At 39.2% G+C, this 10000-nt stretch overlaps 1 protein-coding gene across 1 annotated transcript in view; it reads right to left on the bottom strand.

Annotated features, from left to right (window-relative positions):
• The window catches only part of LOC138020783 (latent-transforming growth factor beta-binding protein 1-like), a 95943-nt gene that overhangs the window by 82673 nt on the left and 3270 nt on the right, over window positions 1-10000 (bottom strand). The window lies entirely within an intron of this gene.

Genomic DNA, 10000 nt, shown 5'->3' with positions numbered 1-10000 from the left:
AGAACACAATCTGCGCTCGACAATACTTGGATGAAATTCGTGAATTATACAACATATTCCAGCTGGGGTTAACATATCAAAGCAAGGACATCGCTTGCACCAACCAAATAGGATATATTCGAAAGGGACTTCAAAGAACTGGAAGCACAGAATGATCACATAAGAGAAAACATCAGTAAACTCTTCCACATTATTTGCATTGCTTTCAGTAAGCCACAAGATGCTAAATCAAATGAAAGCAAAGGAAAGCGATCACTCAAATCTAAATGGAATCGTATTACAAAGGGAATAAATAGGTTAGCCGCCAAAACCTCAGAAGCTCAAAATAATCCCACTGAAACAGAAATTGATGATCTAACGGATGTCAGAGAGGTTGAATCGTCTTTCATAAATTTGGAAGACACAGGTGGCGATAAGTGGAATGATGCGACATCCGAAAACTTTGACAAAACCAAAGCTTCTCAAGATCAAGGAACGAAATTAATCATACGACGCCGCCGTGACGAAAGGCGTAAAAACAAAGAACGGGAAATTGAAAGCTAAGGGAGCAAATGGAACATCAAAATAATTATCATCGCGAAGAGCTAATGCTAATGAAACTGTTAAAAGAATTCAAGACTGCCCCAGATCAAATTGAAGCAAAAACCGTGAAATTACCTTCACTTAAAGTGCACCTAACCCCAAAATATTTTTTTCGCTAAAATGAATCTTTGCATCTGTTCCAAACACATTGCGGCCATTTTTTCCTTTTTCTAACAAATCCTGCCATTTTATAGGCTTCGAAAGTTGCGAAAATCAATGCATCTTTTGTTAACGACCGAGTCAGAAGGGGAGTGGGTCTATTCCTGATTTGACGTCACAAACTGATTTACATGCATTAACTCTTTGTAAAAATGCATGCAAAGTAGATTGTGACGTCAAATCAGGAATAGACCCACTCCCCTTCTGACTCGGTCGTGAACAAAAGATACCTGGTTTTTCGCAACTTTCGAAGCCTATAAAATGACTGGATTTTTTAGAAAAATGAAAGGATGGCTGCAATGCGTTTCAAACAGGTGCAAAGATTCATTTTAGCGAAAAAAATATTTTAGGGTTACGTGCACTTTAACATTCCAACGTTTGATAGAAAACCCACACAATGAAAGTCCTACTGGAAGCGATACGAAGCAACAATTCACAACACAAATCCGTTAAAGCAATGAGCACCCTTGACTTTGATCGCTTCATAACAGATCTTGCTGAATCTAACCTTTGACTCCCTTACCATGGTGGAGTGGCATCAATTTACATGATGGACAAAGACGTCCCTGACTATTATAAATTCCTCGAATTTCTTGTTCTGAGATCAACAGCAACTGAACTAATATATTTCGATGCCAGGCATAAGAAAGTCCAAGGCCCCCACCGAGAAACTGGCAAGATCTGTAACAGTGTATCATTCCACCAATACACGCGAGAAATGCGCTGCTTGCCATAATCCCAAACACAAAATAGCTTATTGTCCAAGTTTCAAGAAGAAATATGTTATGGAAGAGCGGAGCTTAATCCAGGAACGAGGTATTTGTTTCAGCTGCCTGAAAGAACAATGCCAAACACTTCTCTTGTCCCTTCTTTCAATTCCTCGGTTGTCAATGGTTATAATAAAATCCAAATTCTCAGGAACCCACCAAATTGAGTCAAATATTCCTGGATAAAATGCTCCCACATTTAGGATTCCACATCGGAATCAATTGACAAAGATTAAATCTTTATTTCAACCCACCAACAAAGCAATAGTAGCCCTGCAAGCGACATCACTTGATTGAAACCAACAGCATTTCCGCAAGGTGGGTTCCTCACCTTTGTTGGACGGTTGTACTTTGTAACAACACATTTTTTATCCCCTGAGTCCCGACATTAGTGCATTGTCACACCCGTCCAGTCACGCCTCCTTTGTGTTGACAAACTGTAAAGCACATTCAAAACTAGACGCTCCACGAGCGTACACTTGGTTGCCTGTGGTACGTGTTACTCAAAAACAGAAGGGACTGAGTTGGGTGGTATTGAACTGCAGCGTTCCAGCTGGGTCGTTCTGAAGTCGTGCCAGCAGAGGCCCTTTGGTTCACTTGTACATACGTCGAAACATCTTTTTCTAGAATACCTGCGATGGAATACCTGGCGTGGTGATCGTTTCATTAAAAGAAGCGCCAGTGACATCATGTTGCGAGGTAGGTAGTGAGAAAGGCTGTCCATCATTCAATCTACATTCGTTATCCTGGGCCTCTTGATAAAAAGCTTCTTGTGCAGTGGTTTGGCCAAGTTCATCTTGTCTTTTCAAACTGATCTAAGTTAGCCTGCTTTTCTGCAGTGATTTCTTAGAATTTTAATTTTTTGCTCAACGGCAGCTTGTTTGGCCCGAAACTCAATAAGCATTTCTTACGATGAACTTTGACTTGACTTTGATATCTTTGATCCATAAGTACATTGAGAATGCCGGGATTTTGGGATGAAACAGAATTCTTGTCTTCTTCGCTATCTTTGTTTTTTTTTTTACAGCGAGCGCGAACGGGGGAGAGCAACATAACTACCGCGTGGGTGGGAGGAGTGGAAGGGTTTCGGCGGGAAAAATAGGGACACTGTTCGATCTTTACTGCAACTAGTGTTCAGCGAGTCTCGTTGCACCAACAAAGGCAATACCTGATTGGTCCATAACACAATACATCTCAAAATGATTTCGCATCAACTGTCAATAAAAATACAGGCAAGGCTCTCAAGTTTCAAAAACAACATGGCTTATCTATAGAAAGAAGCTTAAGTTTTCGAAAGGCTATCTAGGCAACTTGGTGGATTAGTCCTAAAAAAAGAACAGAAGAAAGCGATTACGCTTTTGCTCCAAGGCAAGGATGTATTGGCTGTTCTTCCTACAGGATTCGGGAAAAGCCTGATTAACCAAAGCTTTGTACTTGTCAAGCAAATGGGAAATGAGAGCACTTCTGGAAGAGATTGGCCCTCGTTGTTTGGTTATTGTATCGTTACGAATTAGGAGAGGAACAGATTAATTCTAATGATTTTGATTTGAGCGTTAAGGCTTTTAAGAAAACTGTTACGCTTGCCCTGAGCAAGCTTTGTTGAGAGACTTCTTACGGTTGTTGCGGGATGAATCCACGGCACTCAAGAGACAATTGCCGCTGATAGTTGTCGACGAAAGTCACACACTTGAAACTTGATAAGTGTAATTTTTTTTCTTAATACCACTGTATGTATGGATCCAGATTTTTGAGTTTACAGTTAAACACGTCGCAGATCTCCTGTCAAGGATTGTTTTTAGTTACGGAAAGATGCGGCCAAGTCCGTTCACATTTTGAATTGAAATACGCGAAATACTGGTTAAAAAACCCGGATTTCCAAAAAAATTGACTGTATCTAAAAGAGAAATGTCAGTAGGTCTTGCAGTCGAACGTTGAGCAAAAAGTTGTCAAGTTTTCGTCGAAAACGCGTGGATATCCAGTTGCTTGACATAACTATTCCACAACCTTTCATTTTCCATTTGCTCGACAAGTACAAAGCTTTGGTAGATCAGGCTCTTCCCGTGATTCAGATATTCCATAGTAGTCCAAAGTGAAGAGTGTTTTTAGTTCGTCGCTTGTCAAAGATACCGGCGCTTTGGGTTGATTTCCCTTTCCTTACTTCTTAAGTTGTTTTTGTTTGGACTAAAGAACCTCTCTGGCTTACTCAAATACCAGGTCGTTTGTGATGCTTGCGCAATAGCCTTTTTCTTCAGTTGTCGTTCCAAGCTAGCCACTACACTTCAAAGGAAAGTCGGCTCGTATTCATTGCCGTCTTTAGTGCGGACGGAGATGATAAATTGGTTGATGTATTCAGTATTCATTCAGCTCAACCGCTGGAATAGTTTCCATTTTCCTGTCCTCGACTTTCGTTTTCAAAAGTCGTTCAAGCAATCGTACATCTCGTTCAGTTTTATGAGCGGCATTTCTGTTTTCTTGTTCTAAAATAAATTCCTCAACTGAGCAAACAGAAACAAACCTTACCTCGGTCATTTTTCAAAGCACGCGGTTTTTGTGCAACGGCTGTTGGATGACGTTCCATTCGAAATGTTCATTCATCACTAGTGAAATTTCGTCGTTCGGATCGCTGATTGGACGAACGATATTTCTTCACAGTGAAATTTTGTCGTTCGTGTTCCTGGGTGGCTACATTTAGAATCAGTACGAATTTTATTGACTATGATTTTCATGGATAAATCTTAGTACCTATGAAAAAAAAAATGTGGTTCTTCAAGAGGTGACTATTTTGTTAAACCCTCAAGACTTGACAAACAAATTAAGTCCTTTTCAAGAAATGGTGTAAAAATTCGGAATAGTTTACCTCTAATTCACCATCTGTTCGAAAACAATTTTAACATTAAAATCCACAGTATCCTACTCCAAAGACTTTCAGAAGAAAATGAATATATTGATTTATTATATACACACCAATGAAATACTAAGTGAGCTTTCGCGCGAAAACATGATATCTTCATACGTGAAAATAACATGTTCTCTTCACACGTGAAAAGATCACTGTTGCTATGGTTACATATAAAAATCGCACCTTTCGATGCATTTTGTGGAGTGATTTAGTATTTCATTGGTGTTTATATAATGTTAAAAAGAAGCGACTTTTTCAAACATTTAGCTATAAAAAACATTTAAGAAATTTTGTAAAAACGGTTAAAAATACATGGCTAAAAAATATACGACGTTTCGACGTTCTCGGACGTCATTATCAAGTGAAAAAGAGACAGTGTGAATATTCTATAAATACAAGAAAAAAGAATAGTTCATTAAGAAATAAGGTAACATAAAAATATGCTATGTAGTCAGAAAGTCAAGGCACCCTTTCTATACAAGAGGTATCTCGACGATACTCTTACTACAATACCTAAAGCCGATGCTGCTGCTGACTTTCTGACTACTTTGAATCGTCTACATCCGAGCCTGAAGTTTACAATGGAATTTCCCATTGATAATATGATCCTTTTCTTTGGAATTGAGTTAATTAAGAATGGAAGAGAACTTGAAACCCATACATACATACATACATGCTTTATTGCAACTCCCTAAAAAGGGTTTTTCAGTTACAAGTTAAATAAAAAATACAAAGAACGATAATTGATATATAAATAAGAATAAATAAGCAATTAACTAATACAAATCTAAATTATGTGTTTTGCTAAATAGATGAAATTAAGTTAAAAGTAAATGTTTGGTCAATTTCGATCTAAAGGCCTTTACAGAATTTACATTTTTAAGATCATTACTTAGGTTATTCCATAGTTTGGCTCCACGGTATAAAAAAAAAAAAAAAACCCTGACCGGTAGCCAATCTGCATCTCAAAATGTTCAAATGGTTGCTCTGTCTTGTATTTCTAATATTAGTTTGACAGCGAAATGTAAATTTTTCTGCCAGATAATCAGGGAAGAGATTGTGAATACATTTAAAAATCATTATTGCATCATTTAGATAGAGTCTATCGCAGACAGGCAGCCAATTAAGAGATCTGATGCCTTGTGAAATATAATCGAACTTTCGGAGTCCCAATACAATACGAGCAGCGAAATTCTGAACCAATTGGAGTTTCTTAATATTGGAACTAGTGTTCGACCAAACCGTCGAACAGTACAAGAGTTTACTAAAAATAAAACAGTTCATAAGTAAAATCAATGTCTTCTTATCTAGTAGGTGCTTGATTCTGTTTATGTGGATCAGTTTATGTAGACAGTTGGAAGCGGTTTTGGTAATATGATCATTATAGGTTAGTGACTGGTCAATGTAGATACCAAAATCCTTGGCAACAGTAACAGGAGTGATTTCTTTTCCAAGCATTGAGACAGGTACTGAAGGCAGCCGTCTTAGGAGTTGTGGTACGCCAATAAACAGGACTTTGGTCTTATCTGGGTTTATTAGTGAAGAATTTCGACAACACCAGCTGCAGATGTTATTGAGGTCCTTATTCAGATTGGCAATGGCAGTATTTATGTTGGGAGAAGGAAAGGGCTGTTTCCGTGGAATGGAGCTTACGGTTACCACTCTGGGTTTTAGCTAATTTCTTGTTTGCAGATAAGAAATCAACAAGCTGTCTATGAGCCAGGCGCTCAGACACAGGCAAAAGAGAGATAAGTCTATGATTGCATGGTTCTTCAGAATCACCTGACTTTAGGACTGGAGTTACCATGACCTTGCAAAGGTTTTAGTGTTGAAGGAATTGTTCATAATGGTTGTTATCGCCGGAAGAATTGCTGGCAGACTACCTTTGAGCACTCGAACAGACACTTCATCATAGCCAGGTGCTTTGTTGGAGGCGAAGCCCCTAATAACAGATTCGACATCCTTATCTGACACAGCATGAAATTGAAATATTTCAGGACATTCATCTGGTGTTGCCACTGTAGTTATAGGATTAATATCAAAGTTATGTTCAGTAGCAAGGTCACCAGCTTTCTGGGCAGTGATACATCCCACAGACGTGAAATATTCGTTAAATTTATTTGCGAAAGCAACCGGGTTATCAGGTACAGTAGGACGAGGATGTTTTTTCCTTGGCAGGCAGTTATTTATGATCTTCCATATCGCATTGGTATTTCCACTACACTTCAGTAGTTCGGATCTTACATGAGCTTTTTCTGCAAATCTGAGCTCACGCTTGACTTCCTGTCTAAAAAGTCGATATGCATTCCAGTGAAGGCGGTCATTTGAGTTGATAGCACTTTTGTGCCATTGATCTCGGGTCTTCATTAATTGGCGAATTTCAGTCGTAAAAAATGGATTTCGTCTGGCCTTGATCTTAACTCTCTTTATTGGGGCATGAGCATCCAAGATATCTGTGAACGAGGCATTAAATGTGTCCACTTGATCATCAAAATCATCAAATATGGATATCATGTGGAAGGGTGCAAATGCCAAATCCTCGCAGAATCGCTCAACATTATAGCCAATGTAACTCCTGATAGTAACATATGAGGGCTTGAGTCGAGGGGTCTTCAGCGTCAAAGCTAGGTAGACAAGATAATGATCGCTTATTGAGAAGGTGAGCACGTCAGAGTGGCTAACAATATTCTTATTTGTAGACATGATCACATCAATAAGAGATTTTGAGGTCTCAGTCACTCTTGCTGGCTTCTCGATCAGTTGCAATTTAGATCACCAAGCACAATAATATCCAGATCCAGGAGTAATGCATTAGTTTGTAAGCGATTCAAAGCAGCTGGTAGGTGTATCTGGAGGTAGGTAGGTGTTACAGATCAAAAATGACTTGTAGCTTCTACACTGTACTTTCAGCCATAGTTGTTGAAAGCCGTCCTCATAAGCAAATGATAAGTCCTCCAGTATAGTGACTTTAAGGTTGGACTTAGAATAAATGCACAAGCCGCCTCCATATTTGTGTGGTCCGCGATCTTGTCTGAAGAGCTGATAACCAGAGATCTCAACACACGCATCAAGTACAGATAAATCGAGCCAAGTTTCGGAGATGGTGAAAATATCGAAACTGTTATGCAGGATGGTGTCTTTAACGAGGCAGAATTGTTCTCTTGATTTCAAGGAGCGAACATTCAAATGAGCAACTTTTACCATCGCCTTCAAACCCTTCGGTATATAGAACTTGGCAGAGTTACATTGTCCGTTAGGTCCTGGATGAGGATGAATGTCTCCATTTCTAGCCACAGAAAGAGCAACCGGGTTGAGGGAAGCCGTACAATTTGAATAGTAAGCCACTCTTGACTTCTGAAACTTCTTGTGAGTTGAGGTGACAAAATGGCCGCCGAATCGTGACAAGTTCCTTGGCGAAATTAGATTGAAATCAACCGGGTATGAGTTAAAATACATGCCAAATTTATCTCCGTAGTACACTTGAGCATTCTCGAAGAGCTTGGGGGAATATAAGTTGACAGGAAACGAAGCAAACAGCGAAAAACTTAATAAAATTACGGACGAGATCAAAGCACGTCCGACCGCCATGACCGCTTGAAAGCAATTGGCTTCAGCATCCGTTCGATAGCGATGTTAAACCACCATTTTCTCACCCCTGCAGCCGGTTTGGAGCCGTTTCCTGGGCCTCAAGTTTTCAAACATAATTTAAAGCGTTATTAAGTGTGATTAGAAATATAACACAAACCCATGTTTACAGAAAGCCAACCAGCACTGGTCTACTCCTGCATTTTCAAAGCCATGTAGACAAACGTTACAAAACCGATTTATTGAAGACCATGTTACGTCGCGCCTATGCCTTGTCATCTACGACTGAAGCGTTTAATAGGGAATGTGCCAAGTTGCGTTCTATATTCTCCCGACTTGATTATCCAATTGGCCTTATAAATTCCACCATTAATATGTTTATTCAAAATATTGTAACTAAGCCAGAAAAGAAAACGGACGATGGTAACACGATCAGAATAGTTCTTCCCTTCAAAGATCAGATAGCCGCTAATGCAGTCCGTAGGCAATTACGTGATCTGAGCAGTAAGATTTCCGTCACTTTACAACCAGTTTTTGTGAGCAAAAAATTGCAGCAAGATCTCAAGCCGAAAGAAATTAAGCCGAGTATTGTAAGTCAGCATTGCGTTGTTTATAAATTTGCATGTGATCTGTGTGATGCAGATTATGTCGGTTATACAGCCCGACACCTTCATCAACGCATTGTTGAGCACAAGTATTCGGCTATCGGTAAACACCTTTTGGAAGCGTACGGTGACAAAAATCTTCTTAATGAGGACCAATTTCGTGTTCTTAAGAAGTGCCACGGGAAATTTGACTGCCTCGTTTACAAAATGATATTGCTTAAAGAACTGAGGCCTGGCCTTAACACTCAGAGTGACTCCATAAGTGCTAAACTCTTTGTTTAGCTTGTAGCATATCTTTATGTTACCTTTTTTCTTGATGAACTATTCTTTTTTCTTGTATTTATAGAATATTCACACTGTCCCTTTTTCACTTGATAACGACGTCCGAGAACGTCGAAACGTCGTGTATTTTTAACCGTTTTTACAAAATTTCTCAAATGTTTTTAAGAAACGTTTTTTCGCAATTCTTTATAGCTAAATGTTTATATAATAAACAGAATATTACATGGCCGCTTGGAGATACAAAATTTCTCTTCTCGTGTTGAAAAATAATTCACTCGTTCGCTACGCACACTCGTGAAAAATTCTTCTACACTCGAAGAGAAATTCCGTATCGCCGCGCGGCCACGTAATATCCTCTATTTATCTGTCTTAATAACAAAAATACATGTATCCTAATACTTTGGCTTTTCATATTTGCATTTTGTATTGATTTAAGTTGATTTTAGATGATATTTACTTATTTCAGTGGACTGTACACTTTGTACACTAGTTTTTTTGAATACCTATTCGTTCTGCAATGTATTGTTGGTAAAACACAACAGAATACGGTCGCTTTCTTCAGTTGTTCTCTCCTTTACACACGTGTAATCACTCACCTCGACTCGCTTTTGCTAACTGCGAGCAAAGCAGATTGAACATGTAAATGTAATGTATGCGAAGGGGGAGGGAGCGAGGAGAAGGAGCGAAAAACCATCAGCAACCAACCCCACAACATTTTCGAAACCTCCCATTTTCAATCACGTGTGACGAGCACGGGTTTGACGTCAACTACCAATCAATCATAACGCGCCTCGTGTAAACATTGGCGTAATACAATTTAAAATTCGCCGAGAAAAAACTGAAAGCTCGACTTACCGTTAACGTTTTGCTATCCATGTTTCTACTTTGCGCGATTCGTCAACAATGACATATACCGTAGCCAACAATTTTTTCAGCCAGTTAGGAGCGATATTTTCTCCGTCTGTAGGGGAATGGACGTTTAAAAAATGTTGAGCGGTTTATTGCTGGTGGTTTCTCACTAGCTCCTTCTCCTCGGCCCATTCACCCTCGGGTTTCGTTAGACTTTGGGCCAGGTTTTCACTCGGCTATATCCATAGTCCCCAGTGGAAGGAAGCGTCTTA

This window comes from Montipora capricornis, chromosome 10, assembly GCF_036669925.1.
Source record: "Montipora capricornis isolate CH-2021 chromosome 10, ASM3666992v2, whole genome shotgun sequence".
NCBI classification, from domain to species: Eukaryota; Metazoa; Cnidaria; class Anthozoa; order Scleractinia; family Acroporidae; genus Montipora; species Montipora capricornis.
This window is presented reverse-complemented; position numbering and strand designations above follow the sequence as displayed.